The sequence below is a fragment of the Vidua macroura genome, chromosome 6 (genome assembly GCF_024509145.1).
Source record: "Vidua macroura isolate BioBank_ID:100142 chromosome 6, ASM2450914v1, whole genome shotgun sequence".
Taxonomy (NCBI): Eukaryota; Metazoa; Chordata; class Aves; order Passeriformes; family Viduidae; genus Vidua; species Vidua macroura.
In genome coordinates, this window is record NC_071576.1 from 1,982,667 (window position 1) to 1,999,810 (window position 17,144).

General features: G+C 55.2%; 1 protein-coding gene across 1 annotated transcript in view; it reads right to left on the reverse strand.

Annotated features, from left to right (window-relative positions):
- The window catches only part of VCPKMT (valosin containing protein lysine methyltransferase), a 40,043-nt gene that overhangs the window by 18,120 nt on the left and 4,779 nt on the right, over positions 1–17,144 (reverse strand). The window lies entirely within an intron of this gene.

Below are 17,144 nucleotides of genomic sequence, written 5' to 3' on the forward strand. Positions count from 1 at the left end.
CAAGGGCTGTGAGAGCCTGGGGAGCTGAGGTGACCTCCCTTCTCACTGGGGTTTGGGAATGGGACAAAAGGGACTGCCAGGAGCAGAGAACTTGCTGTGGATGTGGAAGCAGCCTCAGTGTGAGCTCTGTGACTCAGACTTCCCTCTAAGACACGGCTGTGCTTTTATCTTGGATTTGCTTCTAATATCTGTCCAACCTGACAGCCCAGTGCGGGCAATCTGAAATCCCCTCAGCTTTGGTGCTTTCTGGAAGTTAAAAAAACCCAAAACTTTCCCCTCATCTCGTGGGGAAGCATCACCTCCCAGGGGCTGTTGGTGAGTGAGTGTCACCCCTGCTGACTGACTCAGTTCCTCTTCTGAGGTCCTGCTCGTGTTTCAGAATTATTTCTGAGCAAAGGCTCTCGGGGCTTCAGGCCGAGGTGGAGCCCCACAATCCATCTCCCTTTGAAAAGTGGGAGCACCCCAAGGGCAGAAGGGTGTCGTTTTCACCCTGTGTCAGCTCTGGAAGGTGCAGAGGTGAGTCAGAGCCCCAGCAGCTCTGTGGAGGGTGGTTTGTACAGGCGGGAAATGGGGTGTGCGAGGGGTTGTCCAGGAAGTGGCTCTGCTCTTGCTTAAGAACAGGTATCTCTGGCCTCCTTAAGAAAGGAGGGGGAAAAAAGTCAAGATGTGAGTCACTGCTGAGTCTCACAGTGGTTTAACAGGCTCTGGCCCCTGCTTTGCCTCAAGTTTTCCCTTCCAGAGGCTGCCCTTCACTCCTCTGTTCCTGGTTTTCTTAGTTGCATCTTCCAAGACAGCTTTAGTTAGGAAAAATGCTTCGGCAGGGTTTAATGGGTGCCCTGTGAGATGGAAATTGGTGATGCTTGGGAATTGTTTTTATTAGAGGTTTTCAGGTGAGAGGAACCCCCCAGGGGTGCCACCAACAGCTCCTGGATCTGTACAGGATCCCAGAGCTCCAGCTCCAGCTCCGGTGAAAACTCAGGTTAAACAGAAGAGGAGGGAGCCAAGGTGTAGAAAAGAGCCTGAATTCCTGGCTGGGAGGGTGGGCAGGCCCTGGCACAGGTGCCCAGAGCAGCTGTGGCTGCCCCTGGATCCCTGGCAGTGCCCAAGGCCAGGCTGGACACAGGCTTGGAGCAGCCTGGGACAGTGGAAGGTGTCCCTGCCATGGCAGGGGTGGCACTGGATGGGCTTTAAGGTCCCTGCTGGAACCATTCTGGGATTTTATGAAGCTGTGAACTCCTAAAATTATCCACATGCTTGTGCCTAGAATGGATTCCTTGTTTGATTTTCCACTGCATGGACCAGGCAGTGGCTTCATCTGAAGTTTCTGATGGAGCAGGAAGGGAGGTTTTCTCTCTCATCATTGCAAGGCATGAAAACTAAGAAAACTCCTAACTGTGGAAAGCTGCAGAAACGCTGCATTGCATCCAATGATTGTTCTGCTGTTTTATGAGAATGCACTTTTATTTCACATTTTGGGGGGAAAAGGGGAAAACCTCAAGCAGCCTCTGTAGTTACAGGAAAGTAGGACACGGGGTGGGCTGACTGGGAGACCTCAGAAGCAAAGGAAGCAATTCCCCAGGATTGTCCTGGATTTTTGAGAAGACCACGTTGATTTTTTTGTGGCTCAGCTCCAGCAGTACTCATCCCATGAAGGTCCATCAGAGGAAGGCACCTGCCTGGATCATCACTGCAGGGGACAGAGAGAGGAGCAGAGGGAAGCATCCAGTGCCAATCCAGCCCCAAAATACCTCTGCCATTCCTGCAAAGCTGCTACTGGGGAAGGAACTCATTCCATGAAGGCTGGGAGTTCCAGGGTCTGCCGTGCCTGGTGCTGACAGCTCCTGACTGGGCAGCCCCGCTGGCTCCGTGTGCTTGCTCCAAGGGAGACTTTGCACTTTGGGAGTGGAACGTGGGATTGCAAAGTCCCTGTGCTGCTGATATTTGTTATTTTTGCTCTGAGGAGCGTTGTACATTTTCCCCTAGGAAGGACGGGGCTCCTGTGGAGCATTACGACCCCGTGGCTGGGGAGTTCCCACCACCACGCACCGTTGGAGCGGGATGTGTCCACAGTGATCCCATTAGTCCAACAGCTGCCAGGATGCCTTTCCCCACAGGGGCTGGATTAGGCTGGAACTGACCCAGCTCTCCAGGAAGCTTTTCCTATCATGTTTTTGTGGCTTTCAGGCTGCTGCCCTGGCTGTAACCAACCCCAGCACCCACCTCACACTGCCGAGAGGGAGCTTTGGCAGGCCAGCAGGGCTTTACCTTTGTCTCCAAAGAATGTCTATTAAATGTTCAAATTCCATTCCTGTATATTCTGGAGCTACTCATATTTTCAATATAACGAGTTTTTCGGGCTGTGATGACTCAGAACGAACTGGGTTTCACATCAGCACTGAAAATAGAAGCATTTGGGTAGGGAGGTGAGGGCCAGCAGCAGGACAGACACTGCTGGTGTGCTTAGTGGCTCCTTGCTGCCTGACACAAAGGTTTGGGATGATCTTCCCTGGCATCTGCTGGCTGGAAGAAGCACCAAGCTCAGCAAGGGCCGCTGTGGAAGGCGCTGGCCCCCGGCGCTGCGTTGTGGAAGGAGCTCAATGGCTGCCAACGAGCTGTCCCTGGATCTCTGGCTCATCTTACAGCCTTGGACCCATTCATGAATCCAAAGTCCTCCAGCCCTTGCCTCCAAACATTCTGAGCGTGTGGCATTTGAGAGCCAGGGTCACCATCCAGGCTGGGCTCTGCTGATGCTCCTGGGCTGCTCCTGCTGCTCTCCTGCAGCTCTGCTTTGGATCTGCTCCTGGCCACGCTGCCTGCAGCCTCTTTAGGGAGGGCTGGGAATGTTGCAGGGAATAGGGCAGAGGTGTGTTCTCCTTTAAGGGACACTGCCTTCAATCTCAGGATCTGCTCCTGCCCTGCCTGTTTGGCTGCCTCACAGAGAAATCCTGCTCTGCATTTTCCCCTGGATGTGAGCTTACACTTTTAACCACAGCACCAAAACTTCCCAGCTTTTCATTTCATCATGGCCATTATGATGATTTTTGGCAGGGGATGCATCTCCCCACCAGGATGAGCTGCAGCTTTTCCACCTTGTTTGGAGTGACCTGTGGGTTTCCCTGACCCAAGGCCTCCAGGTCAAAGCCTGGAACCTCCTACTCTAATGCCACACTCACTTTTTTACCCCTCACAATTCCAGTGTCCCCCCCAGCCCCGCTCTGCCGTGGGAGAGAAGGGGCTCCACAACTCCTCCTTGCCTTCTCCAGGCTCTCCAGCTCCCGGAAACGCTCCCAGTAGTGAAACTGGTTAATCACGTTGTCACTGGAGGAGTGCTGGCATCTGAGAGGGATCTGTGGATTAACTGGTTCGGTGTTTGCCAATTTCTCGGCAGCCCGATGCATTATTCAGCAGCCGGGCTGCTTTCGGGCCTTCGGAAAATCTGGAGCTTCCCAACACTTGAGGGTTTATGAATTGACGTTTCTCCTTGCAGCTTCCTCCTCCCTTGGATTGCCAATTAACCGCGGGCAATTAAACACCAGACCCGGAGTGTTTTGCCGCCGGTTCCGCAGTCTGCAGAGGAGGCTCGGGGCACCCGCAGCTTCCTCCCGGGCTCTATCCCACCTCCCAGCATCCGCCTGGGGAAACCAGGTGCTATTTAAGGCATGGGATCTGCGGACTCGTTTAACATCTGCCAACTCCCCGGCATTCCCAGGTTGCCAAAACTGCGCGCCGCGGCAGCGGGGAAGGCTCCGGGACAGCCGCAGCTGCGTGGCTCCGGAGCAGCCCGTTCCCAAACCTGCAGTTCAGGCCGGAGCACTTGCAGATGGCAGATAGGGAGGGAGAGGTGACTCACGGAGATTAAATATCCTGCTGCGCCCGCGATGGCTCAACACACCAACGGCACTCACAGCCGGCTCCATCATTCCTGCTTTTCTTTTGCCTCCAGGTAGAGGAGAAAACTGGGAAAGGCAGAAGCTGTGGTAGCTGGGATGGCCCTGGGGGAGGCAGGGGGTGGAGGATGAAGGGACAAGAGGACAGAGAGGCAGAGCAGTGCCGGGGAGAGGCTCATTCGTCCTCAAACACATTTATATCCATTGGTTTCGATGGCAAAACCCAGACTGCCGCATCCTTTCCCACGCCGCAATCCCGCCGCTGACTCGGTGCCGGCGGAAGGCGCTTGCGGGACCATCGGGTCCGAGACGACGCTTTTCCATCTTCTCTGATTGTTCGAGGCACTGCAGAGTTGTTGTCAGAGCCCGTTCCCCGTTTTGGAAACATAATTGGAATTATGCAAATTCCGGTGCGGCACCGGTGAGTGACTGACGCGCTCCTCGCCCGCAGTTGGGCTGTTGGAGCAGGGAAGGCCCGGCCCGTTCCATGCAGGGGGAACCGGGGGCTCAGCCCCGCTCCTGCTGCAGCTCCCGAGCATCCCAGCCTGCTCAGCCCCACAGCTCCCGAGCATCCCAGCCTGCTCAGCTCTGCTCCTGCCACAGCTCCTGAGCATCCCAGCCTGCTCAGCTCTGCTCCTGCCACAGCTCCTGAGCATCCCAGCCTGCTCAGCCCCACTCCTGCCACAGCTCCCAAGCATCCCAGCCTGCTCAGCCCCACTCCTGCCACAGCTCCCAAGCATCCCAGCCTGCTCAGCTCTGCTCCTGCCACAGCTCCTGAGCATCCCAGCCTGCTCAGCCCCACAGCTCCTGAGCATCCCAGCCTGCTCAGCTCTGCTCCTGCCACAGCTCCCGAGCATCCCAGCCTGCTCAGCTCCGCTCCTGCCACAGCTCCCGAGCATCCCAGCCCGCTCCGGGGATGCTCGGAAAAGCCCAGAGCTCGTTCCTGCCTGAACACCCCGTGCTTGGAGCTGTGACACCATCGCTCGGCCATGCTGGTGTTGCCAAAATTCCTGATGGTCGGGGGCTGGAGCTGTTTTGAGGTTCCTGAGCTTCCCAATGGCAGCTCGGGGGCTGTCTGGTAGGAGCAGAGTGGGATCTGGAACACAAGGCTTAGGGGACTGGAGCAAGACTCCTTGTGAGGGTTGGGACTCTGCTGCCCTCCAGACACGTGGTAGGAGCGTGGGGGTGGCGCCTGGATCCAGCTGCGGTTCCCACCTGGAATGTGCTTTGGGCATTGCCCCGCTGGCCTGGGAGCGAGCTCGGCGCGGGGAGCTGCTCCCGGGCACTCTGACCCGGCCGTGCCGGTGGGAGCGGCCCCTGACCCCGGCTGGGCTCCTGGGAGCGGGATCCTGGGAGGGGCTCAGACTCACGGACAGGGCTCGTGCTGCACAAAGTCCTCCCGCAGGGAGATTTGCGTGAGGAAAGAGGGATTTTGCCAAAATAACAGCACTTCCCCCCCCACACCCATCTCAGCCTTTCCATCCGCCCGTCCCGCAGCGGTTCCTCTTTTAGCACCACGTCTCCTAAAAAAAAAAAAAAAGTGTTGACTGCAGCTTTTCTGGAGGCTGCAGCGCTCCCGCCCCGGTGACTGCACAGCTCTTCCCAGCCTCCTTCCCGCTGCGGTTCCCGGGCTGAAGGCAATCTTTTCCGGTCTGATCGCATGGCCAAGGAATGTACGTGCACATACAGCATGTCTGGAGTCAGTTAAGTGCCAGCAGCCAGATTTTGGGAGCAGCATGGAGGAAAAACGATGCCTAAGTTGCTGCTTCCCGAGGTCCCTTTGGGTTTGGGATGTCGATCCGGCTGCCCCGTCCCCGACCTCGGTGTCTCTGCCTGCGTCGTGGGTGTGTGGCAGCGATTTCTGCCTCTCCACGGTCTATAAAGTCTTGGCCAAGTGGAACAAAAATATTCAATCCTGTTAGTTTGGAAGGTAATTCCAGTTAATAAATAAACAGGGTTAGGAGAAAACCCTGGTGATCCGGCATGGCCAACGAGCGCATCATCAGCACTCCCCCAGAGACGCTGGGGAGGGGGATGAGGGTAATTAACAAAGCAATTAATGCAAGATATGAAGCTGCTTCCCAAATACACAAGGAAATCCAGACTCCAGCTGTGCTGGCATTGCTTGTGCTGGCAAAGGCCTTGTCTGGGCTGGAAGGGGGATGCACGTGGCGTGTTGGTTTGCAGGATCCATTACCCAGGAGAAGCAGCAGGTTGGGGATCTGGCACCCTCCAGCAGGTCCCAAACCTCTCCATGAGCTTTGGTGGGATCTGTGCTGCTCCCTCAAAATAAAGCTGGAAAAGGCCAACTAGAGCAGGAGGACCAGCAGCTCTTCCCAGCTGCCAGGGCTGGGTGATCCAGGGCTGGAGCTCCCTGAGCATCTTTCCAGGCCAGCTGCTTTGTCAGCTTGGAGCTCTTGGAAAGAAGAATGGGATGATGTTTCTGCAGCAGAGCCAACATCCAACACGCTCAGCTTGGCTGCAGTCCATGCGTGGGGCCGTGCTCAGGCCTGGAGCTGGATGGAAATGCCTTTAAATGTGGATCTAAATTGGATCTAAATCTATTCCTGTGCTGGGGGTGAGCTCAGAGAAAGGAGGAAAAACCCCAAAGGCTGTTACTGGCTCCAATTGCAAAGATTAATATATATTTATATATATGAATATATATATATATATATTGAAATGTTTATCTCTTTTTGTGTTGAAGGAATCCCAGATTTTACAGATCAGATAAACCTGATGACACCACACATTACAGAATCTCAGAATGGTTTGGTTTTGAAGGAACTTTAAAGCTCATCAGTTCCAACTCCCTGCCTTGGGCAGGGACACCTTCCACTATCCCAGGTTGCTCCAAGCCCTGTCCAAAGTGGTCTTGGACCCTTCCAAGGATCCAGGGGCAGCCACAGCTGCTCTGGGCTGCTGGGGGCTCATGGCAAGGAAAAGAAGCTCTGATGTGGCTCCAAGTGCTGCCATGTGATTTTTTTTGGGCAGACACATCATCCTCTCTTGGTTTGTGGGAGACTCGGGAACTGGATCTGGGCATTTCTGCCCTTTCTTTACACGAGTGTGAACCCTTGGGAGCACCTCCCCATCTCCCAGCCGTGTCTTCCCGGCACCAACTCCCCTCTTCCCAAAATATCCCCTCCACAAAGCTCTCACAGCTCAGGCTGCCCCAGCAGCGCTCTCAGGGCGTTGCCTGCGGGCCTTCCCACTGAATTATATATAACACTTGGGTTTGGGGTGGGATTTTTGGGAAGGAAATCTGTTGCCAAGCAATGGAGCTGTGGCCTGGCTCTCTCCTCCCAAACTGAGACTTAGAAGTGTGTGTAAAATATCTGAGACATCTCAAGTGGGGTTGCAGGAGGCTGGATCATGGGAATGTGGTGGAAAAGCTGCTGCTGGGGCTGGGAGGTTTTCCTTTCATTTTCCAGAGCCAAAACTGGAAGTGGAGAGTTGTTTGATCCCAGAGGCAACAAGAGATATGGGGGGATCATGAGAAATCCCCCAGGGGTCCTGTGGGGAGCTCTCCCCATGGATTTACACCCAGGACATGTCCTGGACAGCATGTATAAAAAACATTGGGTTTTCTTCCCAAAAGGAAAGTGGGATCAGCCCCAGCACGGAGATGTTGGGGGGGTCAATCTCAGCACCACAAACTGGAGCACGAACTTCGGCACCAACTCGTCAATCCACGGCACCCACAGTGGGTGTGGATGAATCAGAGGGTCAATATTGACCCACATCCCACAGCTGGGGGGCTGGCAGTGCCTGTTGGCCTCCCTGGGAAAGCTCCAGTGGGAATGGCAGTGCCAGTGCAGGGAATGACTTCATCCCAATGCCCTCGAGCATCGCCCACGCCGCAGCCCCGCCTGGGAGCCCCTGGTTTGCTCCAGGCCCAGAGCAGCCCCACTGGAGGGTTTCAGCTGACAGCAGTCCAGAGGGATACAAAGTTTTCCTGATGTTTTCCCCAGCTGTTCAGCTTGGGAGGGAAATCCCACCGGCGTGCTTTCCTCATTAACCGCTGTCACATTTTCCAGGCAGAGCCTCGGTGTGCCAGGCGCTGATTTGCATCACCAGATCACAAGGATGTGACCTAATTAAATTTCAGCTCTTTTCAATATGATTTTCATACTCACACAGGGCTTTCTTTTGGACCTGTGGAACCAGCTGTCTCAGCAGGGATGTTTCAGGCTTGGAATGGAAGTGGAGAAAACATTTAATTTCCCACTGGGAGCGGCTGTGGAGGCGAGCTCTGGGGTCTCTCCAAATTCCTTCTCTGCTCCCAAAGTTTGATTCACAAGAGTGAATGGTGTTATTTTTTTAGGGCAGATTTTTAAATTATTATTTATGCAGAGGGGAACATGTTAGTCCCACCCCTCTTCATCCATACAGATGGATTTAGGTCACGCTGGGAAGAGGGGTGGGAGAACCTGGAGTGAACCACATCCCTCCTGGAACAAACAACCTTCCCATGGCTCAGCGCTGGATCTTACAAGATGCCTCCAGTCAAGACAGGTCCCATCAAACCCCACCAAGGCCCCTCAGCACAAGGCAAATCCAACCATTCCGTGCACCCAGACATCCCCAGGAGTCTTTTAATCCCAAAAAAATATTATTTGGAGTCTTAATTTTCCCTGGGAAGGGCCCGTTCACCACTGAGGGTGACACAGGAGGGTATCCCAGCTGCTTTTTTGGCTGAATGAGCAGAATCCCCTGCATTTTCCTTGTTGCTATGGCAAGGGGGAGAGCTGGGATTTTTGTGCATGGGTTGGTAAATCTGGCCCGTTCTGCACGGCTGATTTACCCTCCAATTAATTAAGGGCATTCTTCACTTCCCCTCGCAATTAACATAAAGAAAACCCAATTAACTCCTGCACGGTGGACGCTGAGCACCGCCTTGGGCAGTGTGAAACCTCCCTGCTCTCCTGCAGGAAAAAGCCAAGGATTGTCAGGCTGACCACAGACCTCACACCAGAGCCCAGAGCCTGTCGTGTTGCCATCCCACCCCTATGGAATCACCTGGTTTTTCCTGAGCGAAATCACATTCCTGGCTTTGCCAGACCTGTTGACATTGGTTGAGAGCTGGGAATTGGGGTGGAAAAGGAGATTTGGGCGGAAAAGGAGATTTTTGGCCATCCTCAGGCAGGCTGCTGCCTCTTCCCACAGCTCCTGGGCTGTGATGGCACAAAGAACACTTCTCCTGATCCCTTGGTCACTCATCCTCCTTTTTTTATGGCTAAAGCCACGAGTCTGGGAGCAGAGTCTGGGAGCAGAGTCTCTCTGGAATCCACGCTCCACTGGCCACGCCCGTAATCCCTGCCATGAGGTGCAGCAGGTATTTCCTGTTCCCAGACTGCTCCAACTTGCCCTGCACGGCTCCGGCTGCCCCGAGCAGCTCCCGGCTCTCCCAGGTGGATTTGGGTCCTGCAGAGCAGTGTGGCTGCAAGGACGGGCCGGGCTCTCTCCAGTCTCCCAAAATAAATATGGGAGGAGGGAGGGGATGGCAGTGCCCTGCCAAGATAGAGCTCAGACACGGTCAGAGCTGGCTCCTGCTGCCTCACCAAGTCCTCGGATTTGCCCCCAGGATTTGCCTCTGGAATTCCCACACTGCCACAACATGAATTGCCCTGGTCTCTGAGTAGGGAGGTGACTTGGTGACTTCCAGCTACTGTCCTATGTTGCTTTCTCACCTCCACTGGCTTCTGAATTTTGGTTTGGTTGGATAAACCATGATCTGTCTGGTTTATCAGCTCCCAGATGATCTGGAGCAGATCCAGTGTCCTCCTCAAGCTGGGAATTGCCAAAAATCCCAAGTGCAGGCAGCACCAAGCTTTTTTTTTTTTTTTCTAGTTTAACACTTCTTAGGTGTTTGTGTCCAGTGCATTGGGCAAACCCTGGGTTTGGATGAGGACAAAGCAGCCTCCTTCCCACAAAGGCACCTGGAGCATCCTTCATTTCCAGCACCGAGCCCTGAGCCTGAGGAGAGCTGGATGTTTGTCCATGGAAGGGTCAATCCCATGTCCCCCACGCCCTCCAAGGGGCCACCCATGGTGCTGTGACAAAGCGACCACACCAATCACGATTACACCAACTGCAATTCCTGGACATCCAACCCTGTCCTCAGCCCCTGCCAGTAATCCTCGGGGACAAAAGACCCCGAGGGCAGCTCCCACCCCCGCCTGTAATTCCTCCCCTTCACCCTAATCCCCGGCCCTTCTGTCGCGGCGGCCAAATCCAATTAACCGCGCAAGGATCGCGCTCCACCGGCGCTCAAACGAAGCCGCGGGGTGGGTGAGCGGGGTGGCAACGCTGGGGCTGGATGGAGGAGCCATCCCTGCCTTGAGTGGAGTTTATTCCCAAAAAAAAAAAAAAGACCTGAGAGCAGGGAGCTGTGTCTGGCCAAGGAGTGAGGGAGGGGAGGTGGTGTGGGACTCGTGGCCATCGCTCTGCTGGGGGTGACTCTTTTTTCCCAGTTTCCCAGTTGGCTTGGTTGTGGTACCAGCTTCCAAGGCCTCACTCCAAACACCCCCTTGGTCCCACTTAGCCTCCAAGACTTAATTTCCACTTGCTCAGGGCTTGCCATGAGCCTGTGAGCTCTGTTTCATGTCTGGTTGCAGAAGAAGATGCTCTGGTCCACCTCAAACCCAGCAAGGAGGATGGCTGGGGATTGGAAGGATGTTCTCCAACCTGGCCACACTTCCAAGGGTCCAAGTTTTTTTCCCATGATCTTGTTTGCCAAGAAGAAAAAAAAGACAGCATGGAGGTAGCACAAACTCAGGATGGTCTCAGTGAACCCCCAACCAGAACCAGAGTGAAGAAAAAGAAAAACCAAAGAAAAACCCAACAGTTTGGATTGGCAGCTTTTGCCAGGCTGAACTCAAGCTGCAGTTGGGATGTGAAATCAGATAATTTTGGGATGGTGAACTCCTGGGATAGAAAGGAGGAGGGGGGCAAGGGGAACTGGAGGGTGCACAGGCAGCAGAACAATGGGGAAGGGCTCTGGTGGGGGCACAGAGGATGTGCCAGGGAGATGCTGCTTTTCCAGGCACAGATTGGGTAGAAGGTGAATAAAGGATGGTTGGCCCCAGAAGCTGCAGAAGGACCAGGCCGTGCCTTAAATGAGATGAAGAAACACGTGGAAACAGAGGCTGAGTCACAGGGGACGAGGTCCAAGGGGCCAGGGGACGGCTGCGGGCGGCACACTGACCACTGGCAGCTGCTCCCAGACCTGAGCTAATGTTTAGCTTTGGACTTTGCCAAGTTGTCCAAGGGGCAAAGGAGGAGGAGGATGACCCGAGGGGGGCTGAGGGTGGCTGCAAGCTGGGCCAGTGCCCAGGGCTGTGACTCCTGCACGAGCTCTGGCTCAGAGGGAGCCACTTCTGGGTGTAGTTTCTGCTGGTTTGGTCCCGGTTCAGCAGGACATTCCCTGACAAGGCCTCGCTGAGCTCCTCTATTTAGCTCAGCTCTTCCTGATGTATTTTATTCCCAACACATCGGGCTCCAGACAGCATTTGCAAGGGCTGCACTGAGGGGACACTGTTGTGGACAGGGTGAGGAGCCTGGTGGCACCGCTGACAAGGCTGCAAACGTGTCCCCAGCACTGAGCATGTCCCATTGGCCTGGATAACCCACCCTGGCAGGTGCCTCATCTCTATTTAAACCCCCTCTCCTGGGATGTAATTAAGGACGTGTCTATTAATTGCTGTGTCACATCAGCACGGATTGTCCCTGTCACCAGCGGTGCTCCCTGGGCAGCTCCCACTGGACCACTGCCATGTGCCTCCTGTCCATCCCCATCACCTCAACCCTGCAGCATCCCAAACCTTCACATTTTGAGTTCTACCTTCCAGGCAATTTTGCACAGCAACATTCTCCAATCCCAGATTATTCTAATGACACCGTGGAAGAGCTAAAAATAGCAGAAAGGCATTTTCTGCCTCTCCCCAGCAGCCGCTGTCGGGAGCGTGGGGACGGCACAGGCAGTGGGAGCCTCTGAGGTGTTTGCAGGGAGCGTTTGGAGAGTATCACACCTCCCCTTTCCCCTGCCAGCCCTGGATCTTTAAATATCTGGCCCAAATCCACACAAGCCTGTAGCTGCTTAACTCTTTCCCTGCACTCAAATCCAAAGGAAATTGGGCACCTGGATGAGATGGAGGACATGGGGTGGTGGGTGTAAAACACTCCTGAGTGTGCCAAGCCTGTAGGAGTGACTCAGCCATGGTGTGGGTGGTGGGATCCTCTCAGCATCTCTGGGGACCTCCTGGCTCCAGTGGGAGCTTTCCAGCTCTTGTGGGATTCACAGAGCCCACCTGTCCCATCCCACTTCACTTCCTCTCCTGCCAGGGCTCTTGGATGTCTCAGGGTCTTGCATGTGCCAGAAAATGCTGTGGGAAGCAACATCCAAATCCATGCTGCTCTCCCTAAAATGAGCATCCCAAAATTGGAAACAGGCACACCAAAATTGTACTCACCCAAAAATGGTGCACTCCCCAAAAAAGTGATGCCCTGCCCCAAAACCAGCCATGCTGGATTTAGCACCTGAACACGCTTGGCAGGGTGAAGCAGCAGCCTGTGGGCAGCTCTTTAAGGTTATTTCTGTTTTTTTTTTTTTTTTTTTTTTTTTAATTTAAGGCATCCTATGGGATCCTGCACTCAGCAAGGGTGGCTGGAGCTTGGGAATCCACAGGGAAGTGTGGACAGCATTCCTCCACACAGCCCTGCCCCCTGCCAGGCCTCAGAGCCCACCAGGCATCAGCTGGGCTGGGCAGGGGGAGCAAAACCCACAGAAACTGTCACCAACTTCATCCACAGCTTCAGAGCAGATTCCCAGAGCCTGCACTGGGAATGGCTCAGTGCACCACTCTGGGCATGGCAAGTGGTGCTGGCATGAGGGCACGGGTGTGTATGGAGAGGCAAGGAACAGCCAGAGGGACATCCAGCCCCGGCACGGGCACAGCGGCGCTGTTTGCCCTCTAGGGATGCAGAGAGCCAAACCCCGGGGTTTGGATGCAGGGATCCAAAGCAGGGGAGAGCCCTGCCCCGAGGGTGTCAGGCCAGGATTGCGCCGATGCGGAGCTGGAGGCGGGATGGGCAGAGCCGGGAGGAGAAGCCGATCGCTGCCCCACAGGGGGACAGAATCGCCGTGAGCCGGCGGCTGCCACGCGCCAGGGATTGCACTGGAGCGGAGCAGAGACGGATGAGTCAGAGGATTCGGGCTCAATGGGAAGCGCGGGCTCAGCAGGGCCGGGGACACGCAGGGACAGGGACATGCCGGGATGGGGACGTGCCGGGATGGGCCTCAAGGCTGCCAGAGCTGAATCACCCGAGCAAACCCTCCTCCAGAAGGAAAAACGTGGCTTTTTCCGCTTGCTCGCGGGGACAGGAAGGAAACGGGTGAACTCATGGCAGCGTGCACAGAGGGCTCTGCCACGCGTCCTCCCCGTCCTGCTGGCAGCTGGACACGGGGCTGTCCTGCACTTCCACAGGCGCTGGCAGGGGACCAGGGACCACATCCCAGCCTGGCTGCTTCCCCAAGGCACCCCCACTTCCCTCCTGCCCTCTGCTGCCTTCTCACTTCCAGAGTCTTTCCTGTTTTATAGATTTCCTTATTTTATAAACCCAAAAAAGCAAACCCAGGAGCACAAGAGGATTAAGAAACAGGCACACAAAGCAGGAGCCTTGTTTTACCTCCTGATCCGAGTCACCCCAGGAATGTGGGCTGCTCCCACATTCCTCAGGGGAGCTGGTGAGGGCAGGAATAACTGGCACAGGATAATTACAGGACTGAAGATGGAGGTGCTGCCTGGGCATCAGGTCCCAAAGCTCTCAGGGATGGGAGAAACCTCCCACGGCAAACCTGGGCTGGACCCAGACAACCATCCCACAGGGGAATTTGGGAAACATCCTCCAAAAATGTTTCCACAGGCCAAAATAGTTTGACAGAATTTCAGCCACTGCTTTCTCTGCTCCTTGTCATCTTTCTTCCACTTCACACGGGGTGGTGGCTGGGAGAAGCTGATCCTCAGAAGAAGACACTGAAATTGGACACAAATGTGGACCACCATCACCCTGGAGGTCCTGGTCACTCCCTGGGGCTTGGGCTCAGGGCTGGAAGGCACAGCTCTGGCTGTCCCCGGAGCTCCAGGGCCTCTGTGCTGCACAAACCCCATGGTTTGCACGGCCTCAGAAAAGACACTTTCTTTTTTTTGTTTCAGGATGTGAAAGGAGACCACAAGATCACGATCCCACAGCTTCCCCACCCCAGGATGACAGGGCACTGCACCAGCAGCAAGCAGATCCAAGTGACACCACTTCAGGAGGGGAAGGCTGGGATCCCTCTCCCAGCGTCCCACATGCCCTACAGGCACTCGTGGGACAGTGCTGGGAACACGTGCTGGGCCAAGGAGCCACATCCACACCACCACTGTCACCAAGGAATGTCCCCATCCCCCAGGTCAGGCTGCCAAAACACCTGGGGTTTGAAATCATCAAATTCCTGAATGGTTTAGGGTGGAAGGAACCTCAAAGCTCATCTTGTTCCACTCCCTGCCACGAGCAGGGACACCTTCCACTGTCCCAGGTTGCTCCAAGCCCTGCCCAACCTGGCCTTGGACACTTCCAGGGATCCAGGGGCAGCCACAGCTTCTCTGGGCACCCTGTGCCAGGGCCTCTCCACCTTCACAGCCAAAAATTCCTTCCAAATACCCATTCTAACCCTTGCCTCCGTCAGTGGGAAGCCATTCCCCCTGGTCCAGGCCCTCCATGCACTGCCCACCTCCCAGGGCCCCAGGAGGTGCGGGGCAGGTGCAGCAGGGATGGAAGAGCCCCCAGATGTGACCTCCTGTCACTGAGCTCACAGGGTGAGTGACTGTCACCCTGCTGTTGTCATTGTGCTGTTTGCTCCTTGGCTGGGGCTCAGGAAGTGGCACAACAGCAGCAGCAGCCACACAATCAACCCAAGGCACCGTTTAACGGAGCTGTTTGCCCACGGGCCGGGAGCCCACTGCAGCTGGGAGGAGCAGGAGCAGATCCACAGGAATAAAAGCCCTTTTCCTTAATGCTGCAGGCAAGAAGTGTCATTTTCTAAGAGGAGAATCCATTTGTCCAGGACTACATGCCACAGAAACTGATTACACAGCTGGGGAGAACACTTTCCCAAGCAAAGCCACCAGCCCTGTGGGATGTGTGGGAGCAGGTCCTGGCCTCACACAGTCCCAGGGGCTCTGCAGGAATCACTCATGGATGGCCAGATCTGGACACCAGCACTCCTCCTGGCAGCTACCCTGCTTGTCCTAGAAAAGGGAAAAATACCCCTGGATCATCATGGCTCCTGCAGTTTGTGGCTGATACCATGACAAGAAGCTGTCAGTGACTGATGTGGCTGGTGCTGAGCTGGCATCAGACGCTGTGCTCCCTCCTGGACTGCGCGCCCTCGATCCAAGTGGAGCTGGAACAGCTCCACTGGCTGCCCCAGCCAGGAGTGAGCAGCCCAGATGCACCACGGGATGGTGGCACTGCCACTGCTGTCACCAGAGGGACAGGGCAGGGCAGAGCACCCTGCAGTGCTGCAGGCTGAGCCAGCACAGGAGCACCGTGGCTCTCCCAGGAAAATCACACGTGACCTCCGCACCACAGCCCACACAGTTTCCCATGGCTTGGGCTGGTGTTGAAACCATGCCAGAAAATTATCCACAGTTTAAGCATGACTTTAGGCAAACGCCTCAAACTCCCAGATGTCTCTGCCTGTGATACTAAACCAGCTCCCACAGCAGCAGCACAGGGAGGTTTCCTGCTCTCTCTTGTGAGGACGCAACCAAATCACAGCAAGGTGAGGCACGGGGGGGTACCCAGCTGGGATGAGGTAGATTTGGTGCTGCTGGTTCCCACCACAGCCAGCCTGGAGGCAGAGCCCAGGGTGAGCTCTCTTACATGGAGAGCTGGCACAGATTTGGGCTGGCATGGCAGGAGGGACTGCCAGGGACAGGAGTTCTGCTGTGCCCCGGAGGCCAGGCAGAGCCTGACTCTGTCACAGCCAGACTTCTCCAAAGAGCCTTTGGAGTGTTTAATGGAAGTGGAACCACAACACTCCCTCTCCAAGGAATCAGGACAAGTCCAACTGGGACAAACAGGACAGGTGAGAGAACAGAGAGGTTGGCAAGAGGCAGGATCACCACCTCCCTCGCATCCCGTTTTCCATGAGGGCTCCACACCCTCTCCTAGTTCAGAGCAGGCAGCCTCTCCACACACGGTGGAGCTGAGCCCCAGTAGGATCTCATCCCCTTTCCCAAAGCCCTTTTTTCTCCCCAAAAAGCAGCTGTTTCACGTGGTGGCTCTGGGGACTGGGGCCCCTGCCCGGCTGCCCTGGTTAGGGACGGTTTCCTCTCGCAGCAGCTGGGTTTTACATCCCCCTCGCCGGGTGCAGCCGGTGACAGGAGGTGACGCAGGGGGTGACACAACCCAGCCCCCTCCCACGAGGTCCCTGTCACTCAGGGACAGTCACAACCTGAGTGACACAGGCCCAAAGCTGAGGGCACAGCAGAGCAGCAGCCAGCAGGGAGGAAAAAGCACAACTTCTTCCCTTTTTCTTCTGAAGAAGAGATCCGAGCCCTGTGCAAAAGGAAGTGCTGATACCACACGTCCTGTAGATAAACCACAGTTAATTCCATCAGCTCCAAACCCTTGGGAAAGGCTGCTCCCCTCTGCATCACCCCCACCACCAAGCAAGGTGCCAGAATGTCCCAGTGTGACACCATCCCTTTGTGCTTTGGGACATCATCCCCATCACTGCTGGGATTTGGGGATCTTTTCCTCATTTTTCTGGAATAAGAGCTTCCCACTTGGGAAGCCATGTTGGTGTAAATATTCCAGTAAATCCCTTCCTGCAGGCCACTGGGTAATTAAGGAGCTCTTTTCATAACAAGGTAACAAATAACACGTGTGGTTTGACAAATTAGGTTCTCGCGTTCGCTAATCATCGGCGCCGAGCTCGGCAAGCCAGGACAGTGTTTCAGGATGTGGGAAGTTTGTAAGGAATTCTCTTACTGGAGATAAAGGGAGCCTGAACTCAGGGCAAGTGCAGAAAACTCCTGAGAGCCTGCAAACAAAGCTCTTCCCAATCCACCAGCTTCTTAGAGAAAACTCAGCCACAGTAACTCGTGCCTCTGTCACAGACCCAACTTCCACAGCTGCTTCCACCACAGAAAAGTGAGAATTCCTGCAAAATTCCTCCTCCAAGCCACCACTGAGCTCCAAGAG